Source organism: Mustela erminea, chromosome 4 (assembly GCF_009829155.1).
Source record: "Mustela erminea isolate mMusErm1 chromosome 4, mMusErm1.Pri, whole genome shotgun sequence".
Classification (NCBI taxonomy): Eukaryota; Metazoa; Chordata; class Mammalia; order Carnivora; family Mustelidae; genus Mustela; species Mustela erminea.
This window is the reverse complement of record NC_045617.1, coordinates 113,231,539-113,251,513: the sequence shown is the minus strand read 5'-3', so window position 1 is coordinate 113,251,513 and position 19,975 is coordinate 113,231,539. Positions and strand designations below refer to the sequence as shown.

At 36.4% G+C, this 19,975-nt stretch overlaps 1 long non-coding RNA gene and 2 pseudogenes across 2 annotated transcripts in view; 1 reads left to right on the top strand and 2 right to left on the bottom strand.

The window, feature by feature from the left end:
* The window catches only part of LOC116588828, a 146,495-nt pseudogene that overhangs the window by 8,368 nt on the left and 118,152 nt on the right, over positions 1 to 19,975 (bottom strand).
* LOC116588829 overlaps positions 1 to 19,975 on the bottom strand; it is a 146,660-nt gene that overhangs the window by 47,425 nt on the left and 79,260 nt on the right. Inside the window, exon 1 of one of the 2 annotated variants that reach the window (XR_004285102.1) lies at positions 15,200 to 16,633. The exons of the other annotated variant lie outside the window; for it this stretch is intronic. This is a non-coding gene — a long non-coding RNA (uncharacterized LOC116588829). Of the gene's footprint in view, positions 1 to 15,199; positions 16,634 to 19,975 lie in introns of those variants that run through there. 2 annotated transcript variants of the gene reach the window in all.
* On the top strand, positions 3,844 to 5,036 carry LOC116588827 (annotated as a pseudogene).

Here is a 19,975-nt window from a genome sequence, read left to right as displayed (position 1 = left end):
ATTTATGTTCAGTTTTCTAGATAACAGATATCTTTTATTCAATCAATGCATTGACAGTTGAGCTCCTGTTAAACTATATTGGCTACATCAATAGTAGGACAAATTGGTTATAGATGTTCAACATCGTGACCCGAAAAAACCGCTAGAATCATAGATATATGAGAAATACTAAATTAGACTGAATTTTCCTCTTTTCTTAAAATATTTATTTATTTATTTGAGAGAGAGTGAGAGAGAAAGAGCATGTGCATAGGGTTGGAAGGAACAGAGGAAAAGAAAGAATCTCAAGCAGACTCCCCACTGAGCACAGAGCCCAACACAGGACTCAATCTCATGATCCTGAGATGATGACCTGAACTGAAATCAAGAGTTGGATGCTTAACTGACTGAGCCACACAGGTGTCCCTGAATTTTCTTTATTTATCAAGTAAATAAATAAAATATTAGAAAGACTTTCAACACAAGGCACAGAACAACATATATAAAATTAATGTTAATTTAACCAAGAATCCAGCTAATCATAAGATCTATTATATCCAAACATTTTAGTGTCATTTATCAGTTAGAACACCATTCAAAACAAAATGTGTACATGTTTGCATGATATAAACATACATATCACCACTGTTGTGGTCCCAATGTAGTTAATAGTTTTTTGTTTGGTTTTTTGTTTCTTTTAGCCCATTCCTCCTTACAAAGATTTGATTGGTAATACAACAGAATTTTGGAATATCAATTTTTGCAATGCAGAGACATAACGAGGACCTAGAAGAGAGCCATGCTCTGCTCAAAGGGCTTACAAAACATCTAAATGATTCCAGATTCACTTTTGAGCATAATGAAATCTCTCATAATTTACTGTAAGATCCATAAGTTTTCAGAGTTTCATATTATTTTTTGGCAAATCTAAAATCTGAATAACTGGATTTCTGCTTCCAAAGAAGCCAGGTAAACAGGATGGTTTACAACCAAGAGAGTAAAACAGATTTACTCTCCATCCTTAGACAACTAAAAGACCAGTCTAAATATATGGGACAGCTTTTAGACCTTGAACAACAGATAGCACAAAAAAGTGACCTCCGAGAGTTGGGAAAGGAACAAGATGAGCCACAGGATTTCCCCAGCTTACTGACATCAGAGTGTGTCTAGACCACAGTGCAGGAAGTCTGAGGTCCTTCCTGAGCTATGAGACAGAGGTAAGAAATTGAGAAGACACAGTGGATAGAATTTGCAGGGAAAAATACTGGATAGGAAAAAGTTGCACAAAAAGAGAAGACCTGCAGAGAGGGAAAGGAGGTGGAAGGAAAGGGGGAAAGAACGAGGGAGAGAGAGAGGAGAGAGGAGAGAAAGAAGTATCTGGAGATTCACTGAGGGTTTCCCTTGACTTTTCAGCTGGGTGCTGATGGACACCCATGTGTGAAGAGACCACTTGAAGCAGAAAGAGAGCCACCAGAAAGAAGTAGGGATAACAATCTCCAGAGTTCACACAGAGATGAAAATAGTTCATTATCTCAACAGCTATAATAGAAAACAAACACACAAACAAACAAAAAAATGACCCATAATGTAAAGGCATTACATAAAGTATTTAGAAAAGTTTCCTCAGTAGTGGGGAATATTCAGCCCTACATTTAAAGTCAACTCTGATCTCACTTAACTAAGCTTAAAGGGAACATCTTAAAAGAAAACTTTTTTAAAGTAATTTAACTGCAACCCAAAGTAAAGCTCAAGAATGTTTAAGATGAGACAAAATATCAGCACTCAATAACATAAAATTCATGTCTGTCATCCAATCAAAAAAAAGATACACAAAGTGAGGAAATACAACTCATTCTGAAAGAAAAAAAAATCAATCAATAGAAACAGCCTCGAAAATGTCATAAATGATAGGATTCATAGAAAAAGAACATTAAAGCAGTTATTATAACTATATTCCATATGGTCAAAATCTGAATAACTTAATTACTCTTGGCAATAATACTGCTCATAGAGTTTTAAGGTTTAGCTATATGTAAACATCAAAAGCATGCCTATTTTTTTGTTCTTATTACAGAAAATTTCAGAGACTGTAGCACCTAAACAGAAGGAGTCATTTTCCTTTTTGAACAAGAATTTGTTTTTCTGAACTGTGTTGACTAGAAAGTTAGTAAACTATGTTTGCTGCGGTCAAAAGAACAATTTTATTGTTGCTTGGACTAATTTATCTACTTATTTTATTGATTTATGGAGCTACCAATGTCAAAGCATACTTGAATCTTTGAGAAAAAGGAAAAACATGAACCATCCAAAAAGACCATCAGTGTAGTGAGATTTCATTAAAAACTAAGGTGTAAGTGGAATAAGGAAACAAAAAAGTCAGATGTCAGGTCATACTGTCATAATTAGCAGACAAGAAACATGTTCAAGGTTATGGTATGTGTTCATAAAAATGATGGCATATCTTGAATTTTAGCCAGTTCACATAAGTCTTAAGGTAAGCTGATGCATGTTTCAGGAACAAATTACATCCACTCCAGATATCAGCGGTATTATTCACTTGCTTTCTTGATTTACAAAAAAATCTCCTCTCAGCTGGCCAAATTACCCAAACCTCTTAAAGTGCCCACAAATGGGGCCTACTCTTGTTCCTACAACTAACTATATCAGAAAGAACTCGAGGGAAAAATGAGTAGTGTTGGGCTGAGGGCGGTCTTTGCTGTTCAACTTTTTACATATCCAAAACATGTATCAGTAGGACAGCCAAAAACACAGGGACAGATAAGAAATGGTGATACTTTCTATTGTTGACTTGTCCTCACATTCATCCCCTTCTTCCCACTGATTTCATGAGCTCATCCCAAATCACTCAGAGAACTATAATGAGCTCTGTCACCTTAAAGCAAATCAGAGTTTGTATTTCTTATAATTAAGACACTGAAATATGTGTCCTGATTCTCTTGTGGAAGTAGTTTAGTCTTAGTAGCCAACCTTTCTCTGTACCGGTCCTTCTCCATTATTCGCTGGTTGTGTGACCTTAGGAACTATGCCTCAGCTTCCTCACCTGTACAATGGAGATGAAAATAGCAGTACCTACTTCACAGGTTTTTGATTAAGAATGAAATGAGATAATTTATGCAGGACACTTAGCTTTGTAAGGACTTTATAAATAATAGCTGTTTTTACCCATTCAAATATATTTACCTGTATTTTATAACAGGAACACTCTCTCTACCAAAAGGACTGCTTCTTATTATAGGCCGCCCTTTAACAACAACAACATACACACACCCCTCATTCCCATCTCTGCTTTTTCTCATACTTTTCCTTTTCTAAAATGTCTCCTGTGTCACCAGCTGGTTAATCTACCCATTCCTTAAGAGTCACCACAAGTCCCACCCAAATTATTAAATCTTAACAGCTCTAAATCCTCGTTATAGATCTTTTTCAAAATGCATGATTTTACTTTCTAGTAAGACATCTTTTACACATTGATTTTTAACAAAAAAAACATACTTGATATTTTCCCATGCACTGTATCTTGTCTCCCCAATGATTTTTTTTATAGAAAATTATTTGTCCTATACAGTAGATACTGTACTGCCAGATTCAGGGAACCGTTGCTGACTTATTGATTAAAGTGCTACAAAATTCAAATGATATAAAGTATTCAGTGATTTCTTATGGCAAGAGATTGACTTGAAAATGTTGATGAGATCAAGGAATTGATTTGTCCTAACTGACATACTAAGAAAGAGAGAATTAAGAAATGAAAATATAAGGCACACAAGGGCCAATGCAAGAGGGGGTTGGCATGGAGGCCTGGCAAGGGTGAAGGAACTCCTCAAAGCATTTTGTCAACCAGGCCCAGGCATGTCCGTGCTTGTATGGCAAAAACTCCAATGGGTGCCTTCCTCCCTAAAGCCTCGTGGTAGAACAGCTGTTTGACACATTCAGAAGGAAGGATGACAGCTCTACATAGAAACACGATGTGAATGGAGGAGACCTGTCATTATGCAAATAGGAAGACACTCTGAGCAGACACGAAAAACAGCTCTCATCTCAAAAAACCCAACACTTGTGTCACAGCCTAAGTTAGATGCTGGCAAGCGGCAATTGCTGAATGAAGCCTTCAAGCCAGACAATGACCTCTTTGGACCCATTAACTTGCATTCACAGTCAGATTGGTTCATCTCTCATCCTGAGGCTCCCCAAGACTTTGAACAATTTTCAGTGATCCTTACGGAAAGGCACCCCCTCCAGAGATATGCAGTATTTATATACAGTGCATTGGATTTCTAGGAAACACGAGAATTATCAGTGAGGAATATACTAAATGGCTCAAGGGTGACTGTGAAGTATCCTTCTACGGCTTGAAAGTAGAACTCCTAGAATTCGTTCCTGTCTCTATCGGGAGGTGTTCCCTTAGAGTCAATGATAACACATAAAACCTTCATATTCAAGCAGGGCACATCCCCAAGTTCTTAAAAAAGAAGAAACCTGGAGATGCTTTCTTTATTGTGGCAATAACAATGAATGACCTTACCCAAGAGACTCCTGGAATTTTGTCTTTGGACAGGCGTCTTTGGCAGGTGGTATGGGGATATTCAGCTTTGCCGGGTATGGCAGTGACTGCTTATAGCTCACGCTAGGAAGACAAAGTAAACAAGTTGTAGAAAGTATCTGCAAGTGACTATTCAGTTTTTGGTAACTATTATATTCCTGACGTGATGAGTGTTCTGCTGTTTCACTCCTCTAAGACTTTAACCCGTGAGACTGGCACATATTTGAACTTCAACCCTGCCAGTAGCTTGCATGCCTAATGCAAGACTCCAGCCACTTGGAAGAAGCTGACTGGCACCCCCTCAACCTGTGTCTTATCTGTTTACACAAGTTGCAGTGTACACAGCGCTGGTGAGGCAGACTGATGATCTGTGTACACCCCTGAAGTCAGTACAAACTACAGTCATGAGGATAATGTGAATTTACCAAAACCTGTGGAAACCTTTAGGGAATGGAAAGAGTGGATAATAAAATACCTTGCTGTTACCCCAAAATAAGGGCCTTCATATAAGAGTACTTAAAAATAAATAATTGCATATTAAAAAAATGAAAACATAGTACATTCGGGTTTTCTCTTCTTCTTCGGAAGTTAGCGAATGAAGTACAGTAACTTCTCACTGCATTTTGGGTTTTATCATTCAGCTTTCATCTAATATTCTCCACTTACCCACAGATGCATGTTTAAGCAGTTCCCTCATTGCCTGGCTCTAGCAGTACATGAAAAACTATAATTAGGAAGCAGTCAACTACCAAAAAATTCCTCTGAATTGAAAGATGAGACGAAGAAAAAGTTTTCCTTTGAAATCTAACAAAAAGTCAACAGATGATGAATGGTGTCAACAGGCACCAGTAACTTAAAATGGGAGAGGTTTTGTTAATACTTTTTTTGTAAAGAAACAAAAGAAACCCCTCCTCCCCACATCCATTCAAGAAGACCACAGTGTTTCTTTAATACAACACAACATACATAATTTGAAGCTGGTGTTAGAGAAACCTGTTGCCAAGTCAATGATATTGTAATGTAACAGTCAGAGATAAGGTCATGTTAAAATAAGTCCATTGTTTGCACAATTCTAAAACTATGAAGTTATGAAGCAATAAATTATCAAATTTATTCAGTTGTCTCCAGAAAAAGCTGCTTTTTCTCACACTCATGGAACAATATATGTCATTGAGATAGAGATGTTTACAGATTGAAGAAAGAGTGGGTACTGCACTAATCTAGGCTGTTGGAAATGTCCCCCAAGAATGTCTATGATCTCTGTTCCATTATGATGCTGACCAGTCAGTATTCTGATCTCTAATCTGATTTCTTAAGGGGATTTGCCCAACACGGCAGGGACTGTAAACACTGTGACCATGTGGTAGGTTGGCCAGATCTTACCATGTGTAAGATTCAGTTCTGTGTGTGTTTATAGTATGTTATCTGGCTGAAAATCAGCTTCTTATGAATCTAGTTATTATGTAGCAACCCTGAGACTCAGTTCACCTGTCAAAGATGTAATATAATTGTACCTTGAACTTCAGAGCTTGAGCACAGTTCCAGAATCTAGAATGACCCAATAGGATATGGTCAACCTGCAGGACCCAGCCTCCACCCTGGCAACCACTGTCTCTTGCTTGCTTATTAGCTCTTTAAAGACAACACTGCCCTATCTAAAGAGACCACTGTTAAAAGCTGTTAGCAAAATAGGGTAATGTTCCCAAAACTGCAGAGCTGCAGCTTTCTTACTAAGCTCCAGCAGTGCTGAACATATGACTGACTTTGTACCCTGAACCACAGTGCTGTTTCTCTCCCTCTGCCAGGAAGACCCTTTCCCTCCTAAATGGCTTGATTGATTTACTCTCACCAACTCCCGCAGGTTTTCTTTGACCTACTTTCTGAACCCATGCCTCTATATACACACACAACCTGTGTTAGGAAATTTAATCTGGCACTTCTTAGAAATATTCTTGTTTCTGTATCTGTACACTGTTTTAAAATGATCCACATATTGGCCTGCTAACTACAATATTCCTTAAGCGGAACTCGGGCTTTTTTCATCTTTAAATTCCTAGTACCTTGCATTGTGCCTAATATCCAGAAGCCCTCAATACATTTTTGATGAAAAAATGCTTTGTTAATTTATTGTAGTAGGAGACAAGAAACTTTCCTATGCAAGTGCTTCTACAGATATTTGAATTACATTTCCCAGTAGAGTTCAACCTCCATAACATTTGCATAAAATGACAGTTCCGCACATGGAGTGAACTTGGGTCAACAAATGGTTATACTTCCCAGTAAATATATTTTAAAATGCATATTTTATATGATATTTATATAGTACTTTCTGGATACCAGGAACTATTCTAAGTGCTTTATAAATATTAAGTTGAGTTATCATCATATCAAACCTATAAAAGAGGTGCTACCACTACTCTCATTTACTGATGGGGAAATAGAGATAGAGAAAAGTTATGTAACTTGGCCAAGGTTGCTCAGCCAGTAAAGGGAAAAACCAGGATTTGAATCCAGTCTACATGGCCTAGAGCCCAAAGCCTTCTCTGCAGGTGTAATAGATTTGCCAGTAAGTCTTCATCCACAAAATGAGTGGATGAAGGATCCTTGATGTGTAAGTCATTTCCTCCCTTTTCTCCTTGTCTAGCCTTCTTAAATAGATGTCTTCTAAACCTCACACTTTAGACAAGTATTTTATTGAATTACTTTCCTCTAAGGAGCCTAGTCTATTTTACAAAAAGGGAAAAATGAAAAACAAAAACAGGAGCTCAGTAATCCTCACAAAATCCATTGAGGAATGTACATTTAAGAAAAGGAAATATTTTTAAATGGATATTTAGCTAGATTCTTACCCTCTTAGGATAAGGCTGAATAATGATTTCATTCTATCCTGAGATTGAAAAAAATAAAAATGCTCTTGTAAGTCTTGGAAAGGAAACAAAAGGATATAAGGGATCTCTATGAAAATCTTCTATTTCCATTTTTTTGAAGTTCAAATCCTACGATGATTAACTGCAGCTGACCTTGACTCTCCCACTGCCTAGGGAGGGATATGCTATCACAGAGATCAGAAATCAAATGAATTAGGCTCTCTTTTCAGCTCAACACTTTAAATTGCAGCTGGAAGGAACCATCTTTAGGCTAGTCATCCCCAAAAACCTTTGCACAGAGGTATCCTTGCCAGAAGAAGAATGGAGCTTCTTAGCCAGCTCTGCAATTGAGTTACAAAGGAGAAAAGCAGAGAAAAGAAAGAACTGCCAGGACTAATTGAAAACTGTGTGATAAAATGATTGTTATCAATTAAATTGTTGTATTCTTAAAAGGATCACTAAGGGTTAAAGAAAAGATGTTTTGTCACTGTTTAGAAAATTGATCAAGAAAACTCCTTAAGAGATTAACTTAGAAAATTGTGTCTTTAGCAAGCAAATGTGTGAGTACCAAACTATATGACCAAATAGCCTTTTTTTTTTTTCGTCTCTTGGAAGCTAAGAAAACTTTTATTACAAAAGAACATTGAAAGGAACTTACGCTTTGCAAAGTTGATATTGGGGGCCAAATTTACCCTTTACTTTAAAAAAAAGCAAAATATCGGGGCACCTGGGTGGCTCAGTGGGTTGGGCCTCTGCCTTCGGCTCAGGTCATGATCTCAGGGTCCTGGGATCGAGCCCCACATCGGGCTCCTTGTTCGGCAGGGAGCCTGCTTCTCCCTCTGCCTCTGCCTGCCTCTCTGCCTGCCTGTGCGCGCGCTCTCTCTCTCTCTCTCTCTCTCTGACAAACAAATAAATTTAAAAAAAAAAGCAAAATATAAAAAATATTTTTCAAAAGACTAGACCTTAAGCAACAAAATGCAGTGACCATTGAGAGATAGAAGATAAATGGAGTGAACCTTATAATTGCCCTAGTTTACTGCCTTGAAAAAGATTCCAGGACATGAGGTAGAGAGGGGGAATCCAAAGGAGACAGCCAACTTTCTAAGCTGGGGAAACCAAGGTGGTTTTACTTATGAGGAGAGAGTATTAGAGAGCAGAGAGATAAACAAAGAGAGAATTCCAGATATTTGCAAAAGATGCCCTAGGATATTTAGTTGAGTGCTACTTAGTGCATGAGCATAAGGAAATTACTCTAGGCTAGAGAAAGAATTACCTGAAAGGATTAAAGGGAACAGTACATGTGGCTCACATCAGATCAAAAACTCTTTTCCTATAGCAGCCAGATGGGAAATTCTCATAATTCACAGGGTACTGAAACAGTCTTACTTTAGTAGTGGTAAATAACTAGTAACTAGTAAATAACTAGTCTTGGAATAAAATGGTCTTGTTCTGCATAATAAATCTAAAAAGGAAGGCCTGAGAGGATCAAATGGCTCATAAGTAACTTAACTACATCACAGAATAAACCTAAATAATATTTATAAGAAATAAAAATATCTAGCCACCAAAAAGATAAAATTCAAAGCTTGAGAACCAATAAAAAATTATTAGTTATGGAAAGAAGCAAGGAAAGAAAAATCTATGATGAAGAAAAATAATCAATCAAAACTGATCCAGGATTGATATAGATGTTAAAACTGTCAGACAAGAACATTAAAAGTCATTATAACTGCATTCCATAGATTAAAAAGTTAAGAAGAAACATAGATGATATTTTTTTAAAAGACCCAAATCAAACTTCTGGAGAAGAAAACTATAATATGTGAGATGACTAATACACCGAATAGGATTAATGACAGATTAAACATTGCAGAAGAAAAGATTAGTGAACTTGAAGATACACCAATAAAAACTAACAAAAATGAAACACAGAACAAATAATTTTTTTAAATGTTCAAAGTATCAGTGAGTATAGGATAATTTCAATTAAGATCCCTGAATGGAAGGAAAGAAGAGGGAAAAGAAAAAGTATTTGAAAAAAATAATGTCTAAAATGTTTCCAAATTTGTTAAAAACTATAAATCCACATATCAAAGAAGCTCAATCAACTTTAAGCACAAGAAATATGAAAAAAGCTACACCAAGGCTCACATCATAATCAAATTGCTCAAAGTCAATAATAAAAGGAAAATCTTAAAAGTAATCAAATAGACACATTACCAAAAGAGTAACAAATGTAAAGATAACATCAACTTCTTATCAGAAACAATTAAAGTACAGCAACAACTTTGAAATACTAAAATACAATAAAAAGTCCTGCTAACCTAGAATCTTATGCCCAGAATGCAACAAGAAGGCAAAATAAAGTCCTCTTCAGACTTTATTTTCAGACTTTATTTTCAGTCCTCTCCAGACTCTTTCACAAAAGGTAAAAGAATTCATCATTGGCTTCCATTTTAAGAAAATACGAAGAGAAGATCAAGTTAAGCCCAACATAGGCAGAAAAAAGGCTTTAATAAATTTAGAGTGAAAAACAATGAAATAGAAAACAAAAGCCAACAGCGAAAAATCAATGAAAGCTAAACCTAGATCTTTGAGAAAATCAGTAAAATTAATAAACCTCTAGCCAGAATGATGAGGGTGAAAAAAGACAGTAGACACAATTATCAATATCAGGATCAACAAAGGATTAGTAACAATAGACTCTATAGATACAAAAAGATGATGTGTGAACATTAATATATAAATAATATAAACAACTTTATGGCAATAAAATCTACAACTTAGACAAAATTGACAAATTCTTTGAATGATACTAACCATCAATGATCAACCAAAAGTAAAATATAACATGAATAATTACTTATCTTTTATTAAAGTAATTGAATTTGTAGTTTAAAATCTTCCCACAATGACAACTCCAGGCCCAAATGGCATACCAGTGAATATTATTAAGAAGAAATAATATCAATTCTACATAAACAATTTCAGGAAAATTAAAGAAGAGAGATTATTTCCCAACTCATACTACACCCTGCTACCAAAACCAATTATTATAAAAAATAAATATAGACTAACATCCTTCATAAACATAAATAAAAATTTTCTATCAAAATTTTAGCAAGTGGAATCTGACAATATCTAATAAGTATAATACATTATGACCAACTAGTTTATCCCGAGTGCAAAATTGGATTAACATCTCAAAATCAATCAATATAATCCACCGTATTATCAAAGTAGAAAAAATAGAAAAGGAAAGAAAAACCACAATGATCATCTTAATAGATGCAGAAAAAGTATCTGATAAAATTTCAGTCATTCCTCACAAAAGCTGTCAGCAAAGTAGAGATGGGAGGGAACTCTTAATCTGATAAAGAACATCAGTGAAAAGCTTATAGCTACTATCATATTAATGGTGAAAGACTAAGTATTCTCCTTAGATTAAAAACAAGACAAGGATATCAGCTCTAACCACTTTTATTCAAAATTTTACTGGAAAGTCTAGCCAGTGAAATAAGGGAATACAAAGAAATAAAAGGCATCCATACTGGAAAGAAATAATTAACATTTCTTTATTCACAGACATGATCAACTATGTAGAAAAATCTCATGAAATCACCAAAAAACTACTAAAACTAATAAGTGATTTTACCTAAATTACAGGACTCAACAGGATACATAAAAATATTACTTACACATTTTAGCACAATCCTATCAGAAATTAGTACTTAAAACTCATGTCATTTACAATAGTACCTAAAAATATGAAATTTTTAGGGATAAATCTGACAAAAGATGTGAAAGACTGGTATACTGAAAGCTACAAAACAATGATGAAAGAAATTAAAGACCTAAATAAATGTAGAATATACTATGCTCATTAATCAGAAAACCCAATACGAAACAAATCGTCGCCAAATGAATTTATAGATTTCACACAATCCTGATCAAAAATCCCAGAAAACTTGTTAGAAATTGACAAGTTGAGGGGCGCCTGGGTGGCTCAGTGTGTTAAGCTTCTGCCTTTATCTCAGGTCATGATCCCAGGGTCCTGGGATCAAGGGCTCTCTGCTCAGTGGGGAGCCTGCTTCCCCCTCTCTCTACCTGCCTCTCTGCCTACTTGTGATCTCTGTCTGTCAAATAAATGAATAAAAGCTTTTAAAAAAGAAAGAAATTGACAAGTTGAAACTAAAATTTGTATGAAAATGCAAAGGACATAGAATAGCCAAAGCAAATTTGACAAAGAATAATAATATAGGAGGACTTCCATTACCCAATTTCAAAAATTCCTGTACAGCTACAATAAAGCCGTGTGGGGCTAGCATAAAGACAGATAAATAGATCAATAAAACATGATAGACTGTCCAGAAATTCATTCAAACATTTATAGGCAACCGATTTTTAACGTAGGTACAAAAGCAATTAAGTAGCGATAGCACAGATTTTTTTTTTCAACAATTAGTGCTGAACAATTGGATTTCCACATGTAAAAAAAAAAAACCAAAAACAAAAAAAAATGACTTAAATAAGATTTAAGTGATATTAAATGCAAAAATTAACTCAAAATAGATCACAGATTTACATATAAAGCCTAAAGCTATAAGAAGTCTAAGAGGAAACACAAGAAATCATTGATACTCGAGGTTAGGTACAGATTGATTAGAGACAACAAAAGCATAGTTCCCCAAAATGAACATAATAAATTGGACTTCATCAAAATCAACAACTTCTGCTCAATGGTTCTGTTAAGAAAATTAAAGGATAAGCCACTATGTGGGAGAAATTATCAAGTTATGTAACAGATAATCTGTATCCACAATATATAAATAAGTTATTCAGCTCAATAATGAGAACATAAATGGCCCAGTTAAGAAATGGGCAAAGATTTGAATAAATATTTTATAAAAAATATATATATGACTAATAAGTATTGAAAAGATGTTCACTATACAGTCATTACGGAAGTGGAAATTAAAGCACAATGAGCTATAACTACATGTCAACTAGAATTGCTGGAGTTAAAAAGACTGACAAGGCCAAGAGCTGGTAAGGATGTGGAGAAACCAGGACCCTCATGTATTGTTGGTAGAAATGTAAATGTACAGCCACTTTGGAATACAGGGCAGTTTCTTGAAATATTAAACATATACTCATCATATGTCCTAGTATTTATATTGTTAGATATCTACTTACCTATGAGAAATATCCACAAAAGGCCTGCACATGAATGTTCACAGCACTGATATTAATATTAGTCAAAAACTAGAAACAATGCAATGTCCAGAAAGTGATGAATGTACCAATAAAATGTGCACATCCATACCATGGAATATTATCAACAATAAAAAGGAGTGAAATATGAATGTATGCTGTAACATAGGTGATCCTCTAGCCATATTCTCAAGACTAGAGCATATCACTCTATTCATCTGAAACTTCCAGGAAGAATAAATCTATAAAAACAGTAAGCAAACCCAGTGGTTCTCTTGGCCTGGGGCTTGGAATAAGGAGTAACTGCAAATAGATTTGAGGGATATTTTGGGTGGTGGAAAGTTCTAAAATTGTATGTGACATACATACAAAACATAGGAAAGTGTCAGCCTAGGTAAGTTAGGGACTAGGTGATAAAGTTAGTGACTTTATTGATATGACTAAAAATGAGCCTGAAACATGCCACATGATATACAATGAACTGTGATTTACAACTACTTTTTATTTTTTTAATTAGCATATAATGTATTATTAGCCCCAGGGGTACAGGTCTGTGAATAGCCAGGTTTATACAGTTCATGGAGCTCACCATAGCACATACCCTCCCCAATGTCCATAACCCAACCACCTTCTCCCTATCCCCCTCCCCCCAGCAACCCTCAGTTTGTTTTGTGAGATTAAGAGTCTCTTATGGTATTTCTCCCTCCCAATCCCATCTTGTTTCATTTATTCTTTTCCTACTCCCAAAGCCCCCCATGTTGCATCTCCCCTTCCTCATATCAGGGAGATCATATGATAGTTGTCTTTTTCCAATTGACTTATTTTGCTAAGCCTAATACCCTCTAGTTCTATGAACATCATCACAAATGGCAAGATTTCATTTCTTTTGATGGCTGCATAGTATTCCATTGTGTGTGTATATATATATACATACATACCTCTTCTTTATCCATTCATCTGTTGATGGACATCTAGGTTCTTTCCATAGTTTGGCTATTGTGGACATTGCTGCTATAAACATTCTGGTGCACGTGCCCCTTTGGATCACTACATTTGTATCTTTAGGGTAAATACGCAGTAGTGCAATTTCTGGGTCATAGGGTAGCTCTATTTTCACCTTTTTGAGGAACCTCCATGCTGTTTTCCAGAGTGGCTGCACCAGCTTGCCTTCCCACCAACAGTGTAGGAGGGTTCCCCTTTCTCCACATCCTCATCAGCATCTGTCATTTCCTGACTTGTACAACTACTTTTATTATTAGAAAATAATATTGTGACAGCCTATATCACCTTATAAGAATCCAAATTATTAGAAGTTTTAATGCATGAGAGGTTTTATTTTGAACTGTACACTGATAGCAATAGTCCTAGGAATAAACAACATAATCTGAATTATTAGGTTAAGAATAATACCTGCCATTGTTAACATATAGAAAAGCAACATGTTGCAGTGCCATAACACACACACACACACACACACACACACACACACACACACACACTTTGAGAAGTCAAAAGACCTACAACAAATCTGGCTCCTATTAGCTGTGTTCAACTTATGCAACAACTTCACATTGCTTACCTATGACAACAACAGTGTTACAATTCCTGCCACATATGCATCAAGATATAATTGTGATGATGAAACAAGATAGCGGGTATGAAAGCAATTGGGAAACTTAAGTGCTAAACAAAAGTGACAGAGAAACATGGTATTCAATTGTTGGAAATTTGCTTATTCATGTTTATTAAGTTATGTAAGACAATGCATTGACAACCAAAATGTTTGATTCCCTGTAAAACAGCAAATTTGTTCTATTTTTTCACATCATCAATTTTACAAATAGCTGCCATTACTCAACAGGACAAAGCCCCTGCCTTAAATACTACAATAAGTCTATACCAAGGCAGTGCACGGTAAAACGATTCTTTGCTGGTAATAAGCACTTAATAAATATATGCATTTGGAGAGTTGCTCTCCAACATCCCTAAATTATCATTTGGGAGAAAATTAATTCTATGGCAGCTTTCAAAAATTACCTCTATCTTCATTGATTTTTTATTTAAAATTTAGCATAGTTCTTAATTGGTTCTTTGAATATTGAACACTATGGGGATTCTGAAAAAAGTGAGAAAAATCTAGTAAAAAGTATATATGCACACATATTTGAAATTCTGCCTACAATATCAGTAGATTCAGAGACCCTGCACCCTAAGAATTGACCTACAATTCACAGACTCCAGGTTAAGAACCTCTATTTATATTGTTATGAAAATTCTCAATTTTGCAATAAGAGTCTATAGAGTAAGTGAAGCATCTCCCTTTTTTGGTTCCTTAAACAACACTTCTTTATATTTGCAAATGTGCAGCTTTTATTCTGACCATAGCGGTGTATGCAGCAAACAAACAAATGCAGTCATTATTCAATATGAAGTAGCAATTGTAAACAGCAATGAGGTGGAAAATTAATTAAATGTGGCTGAAAATTATAAATTATTTAATGTTACTTCAAAATTCTATCAGTGAATAGAAGCTGCAGGATGGGGTGGGGATAGGGAGTCTCTCTGAAAGCCCTTTTACCTTTTGCAAAAGTATCTCTGGAATTCAAAATAGCAGCCACACAAATGTTCCAGGAATTTAGGTCAAAGTCTTTTACTCCTCTCTTTGGAAATTAGCAATAATGCTAGTTCCAAATAATCCGCATGATTCCAATAAATCTTATGATACGGCGTGAATGAATCTGTTAAGTAAATGAATAAATGTATTGAAGGCCCCAGAGCTCTTTGCCAGGTCCCCTCCAGGAATCTGACTCTCTTACAATAGTGCTAATTAAAATCTTGCCTACAAACAACCAAATTCAGTGAGTACAGGGTTATTTTCCATTAAAATAAAACCATAATTTTAATATGAAAAAGTGTTTTAATTCTCATTTTAATGCCAGTACAATCACCAGCATAACTGAGACCTCCCCCTGGATTAATCAAGTAACTATCTTTCATATACTTTCTTTTGCTTTTGATGACAAAAAAAAAAAAAAGGAAAACCAGTTAACGTCTCTACCTGAATCAATCTCTTTCATAGTTCTATTCAGCTAAAACAGTTCACAGTTAACCACAATCAGATTTTTATTTTTCATTTGGAAAGAGCTTTTACACATGGCCCACTAGGAAAATCCATTTTGAGCTTAAAATTGATATCTACTTACATTATAACAGATTGTGTAATCAGAGGATCTAAAATGCTCAGTAGCCTGCCTCTGCTTAGGAAGCAAGTATTCATATTCCACGGGCAGTCTTCTTGTCAGATTTTTCTAGGGAATTAGTCCTCATTTCCATCCTTCCTCATCCTTAAAAAAACAGATTTTTTTTCCTTGAAAGTAAAATTATTGATTTTTTTTTTTTCTTCTCAGACACCTATGGCCAAAATACATCCTGTATTAACCCTAAAACATTGACCAATAAGGCAAAAATCTAGGACTGTATGTTAAGAAGTACTGTTTTTTATCTTTAGAAAAACCTCTAATTTTAGTGAAAATAAGGAGAAAACTGAACCAGGAATTTGGCAACTAAGGAGATTTCACATCTAAATATTTTTTAAACATTTTTAAATTTGTAATAGAAATAGATTCTCTCTCATCTCTTCCATCACCATCTCATTCCTTGATGTCAAATAAACAAGTTAGATACTATTTTCAAAATCCTATGGAGGGAAACACTTAGGCTTAAACATTTAGCAAGCAGTACCTTCTCCAAGCAAAAGGGTATTTCTTTTCCTCCAAGCAAAAGAGTAAGTCTCTGAGCTTTGCCTCTTAAAAGTGTATGATATATATTGTGATACAATAAGGAAACTTTAGGAAACTGGCAGAAGGAAAATGTGTCTCCCATGCCCACTTGGAATTTAAGCAACCAGTTCTGAAAAACCAGGTAGCCCTAGAGAGATGTCCAGAAGGGTCTTTTTGGTATCATTTTTTCACTCCTCTCATCTGGCTGATCTTGCCTTCTTGGAAAATCCAGTACCATTAGGTTCTCTTGCTCATAGCACTACAAAATCTACACAATAAATTTCAGTAAGTGACTAGAATATGCATTTGAGGTCCGTAAAGAGGGATGGCAAGGTCTGCTCTGTTCATCTCCATATCCTGGACTCTAGTACCTGACCCTACTCAGAACAGGTGCTCTATCAATACTGGTGAAGAAATGGATAAATGTTAACTGAAGACAATTTGAAAGTATTCACCCTTCCAAGGGCTCGTGTGATTTAACAAGTGTCAGACCCTCAAGCTAAGTGACAAAGACTAGAAGGTAGATTTCAACGATCAATAAGCCTGATAGCAGAAACATAGGAGTCCCAGAAGACCGAAAAAGGCCCAAGGATCACTACATGTCACCTCCAGTTAGAGATGGTTCGGTCTCTTTGGGTTGTGTGTGCCCTGTGTGGCTTACAGCCCTTGGTTAAGGGCTGGAAAAAACACTGGACCCATCTCCAATTAATCTCTCCTTCATGTCATAGAGTGAACTAGTTTTGTGCTATAGACTAAATGTCTTCATCTCTCCAAAATTCATAGGTTGAAGCCTAATCCCCAGTGTGATGGTACTTGGATGTGGGGCCTTTGGGAGGTGATTAGGTCCTGAGGGTGGAGCCCTCATGAGTGGGATTAGTGTTCTTACAATAGAGGCCCCAGAGAGCTCCTTTGCTCCCTTCCACCATGTGAAGTTACAGTAAGAAGATAGCCATTTGTGAACTAGGAAGTGGGCTCCCACCAGACACCAAATCTGGACTTCCAGTGTCCACAACTATGGGAAATAAATGTTTGTTGTTTAAACCACCTAATCAATGGTATTTTTGTTAGAGCAGCCCAATTGGACTAAAACATATGGCAAAGCCTGAGAGGTGACCCGGAGTAAAGAGTGGACTCTGATGAGAGAGCTTCCCAGAGAACCTGAATGAAGTCTGTGTGCTCCTTTCTTCACCACTGGGCACCTCTTCTCTGTTTTCTTTCTATCTTGTCCACTAATCCAGCGTCTGGATCTAAACATCTCTGGATAGAATAAAGTAAGCTAATGTTTTTGAGCATTTACTATCTACCCAGTCTTGTTCTAAGTGCCTGTCATTCTTTGACACAACAATTCTAACAATAGGTATTACTTTCCCTCCCTTTCCCCCACTCCATGAATGGATTATGCCCAAAGTAATGTAGCTTATAAGAAGCAGAGCCACAGAAATAAAAGAAGGAATAGTTATGGATAGCTCATTATGCGTCAGGGCTATCTATACAATATTTCATTTACTTCTCACCACAATCTTATGAAATACATACTTCTGTTATTGCCATTTTACAAATGCACAAAATTGGACTTGAAATGGCTTTGAAACTTTTCCATACCCACACAACGAATACATGCCAGCCTAGGAATGCAAAATTCCAAGTTCCTTCCACTTACCCTCCCCAGTCCTCTGTCCTCATTGCACACAAGGTTTCGGGATCATAAACAGGTTAAGATGTATGGAATCCCTACTATGTGTCAGGCATGCTTCTAAGTATTTTACATATATTAATTCATTTGATCCTCTATGAGCCGGGTATAATTACTATTATTATTACTATTACTAATGTCATTTTGCATTTGAAGAAATTGAGGCAAAGAAAGGTTAACCAATTTTCTCAGACGTATGATGAAAAAATGGCTACACTTGGGCTTAGATGTAGCAGTCTATTTCAGACTCCTAGCTCTGAACAACTGCATCATTATGCCTCTTCTCAATGCTCATATGACTAAATTTAAATAGCATTAATTTAGAGCTCATGTTCATATTCCCACTAGAAGCTGACCCCAAGTCCAAAGCACTTTATCAGATTCCATGTAAATTTTATATAAGAATAGAGTAACTTCCCCATTTCCTTTGTTTTCATGGTAAGGCTGGGTTGGGGGGTGCACTTCAAAAATTTTAAAGGCCCAGACACGTGTTTAGAGACAAGACAGGAGAAGCTGGAATACTTACACCTTTTAGCTCCAGGAAGCTTGGGAAGATATTCCTGCTTCAGCACCCCTCCTGTCTGTGGATCAGGGAGGGGTGGGCAGAGCCCTGTGGCCAGCTGGAGAAGTGAGAGAGCGGCACTGAGCTGTGAAGAAACGGCGAGGTGGACTTAATCCTGGTAGGAAGTTCTTTGGAATCTCACAACCTTGGAAGGGGAGCTCCCCAATGCCCACCCCAAAGATGGTGCAGGCCCTGAGACATTTTCAGCTCACCTTTCAGTGAAAGGGAGGAGAGCTGGAAATTCTAGGCCCTTCCTTCCAATATGGGACACTGGCCGTCCATCTTCTGCCTGTGTCCTTTCATCTTTGGCCACACTTCACTTACGCCTTGTTCCCTGGCAGCAAAAGGGACCAGTCATCATATTTCTACACTTTGTATTATTAGTATTATTATGTTGTTGTTGTTGTTAATTAGCTGAATTGATGGAGCACTGACCAAATCAAATTAGCAACCTTTTCCATTGGTATGCCCCTATCTCTATAGCAGTTGCACACTTTTAAAGTACTACTCTCTAATCCCCAGTAGAAACTGGGATGGAGGGAGAATTCATATATTTATTTATTTATTTATTTATTTATTTATTTATATTTTATCTCCATTTAGAAAAGGTATGCGCTGTGTCCTTTATTTCTGACTCTCAGCAGGTTTCACATGATCATGACTCACAGAAGACATAAGGAAAATATGTTAATTAACAAGGTTGTAATTTCCAAGCTGTGCTCTTAGTGTGACTCATGCTGTATATACTATTGCAGAGAAAAGGCTAAATGATAAGCAAAACTTTACACTGCATAATAATTGTTACATTTTTGACACTAAATCAAACACACCAATACTCAAAAAGGAGTGCCCCCAGATGCGCTCAAAGAGCCAGCAGTGTTTTTGAGAAATTTTAAGCACCTTGGATTATAGGACACCATAAATAAGAAGCTGAGTGGTAGGTAGGTAGATTGGGGAAGTTTGACCTCCCCCCCGCCCAAATCTTGTGCAATGGCCCACAATAAAATCTTACTTATTTAGGAGTGGCAACAGTGGGAAAATAATACTGTGGGTTTGAAACAAAAAATTAGTGAACGATAACAATAAAAAGCGATGCCTGTGGCAGGTCTTGAAAGTAAGGTTAGAATTTTGTGGAACTGAGTTGTGCTTGCGAGTTAGGAACAAGCTCGCTTCAGGGACAAGAGCACTCTTTTGGCCCCACCCTCGGCAATCTGCCAGGAATCGGTTCTCAGGTCTGCAGTAGAAACTGGAATCTCTCCTGCTGGTATGCCAGCCAGCAGCGAATCCAAGTGGAGTCATGGGCTTTGCCCCTTTTCCTCT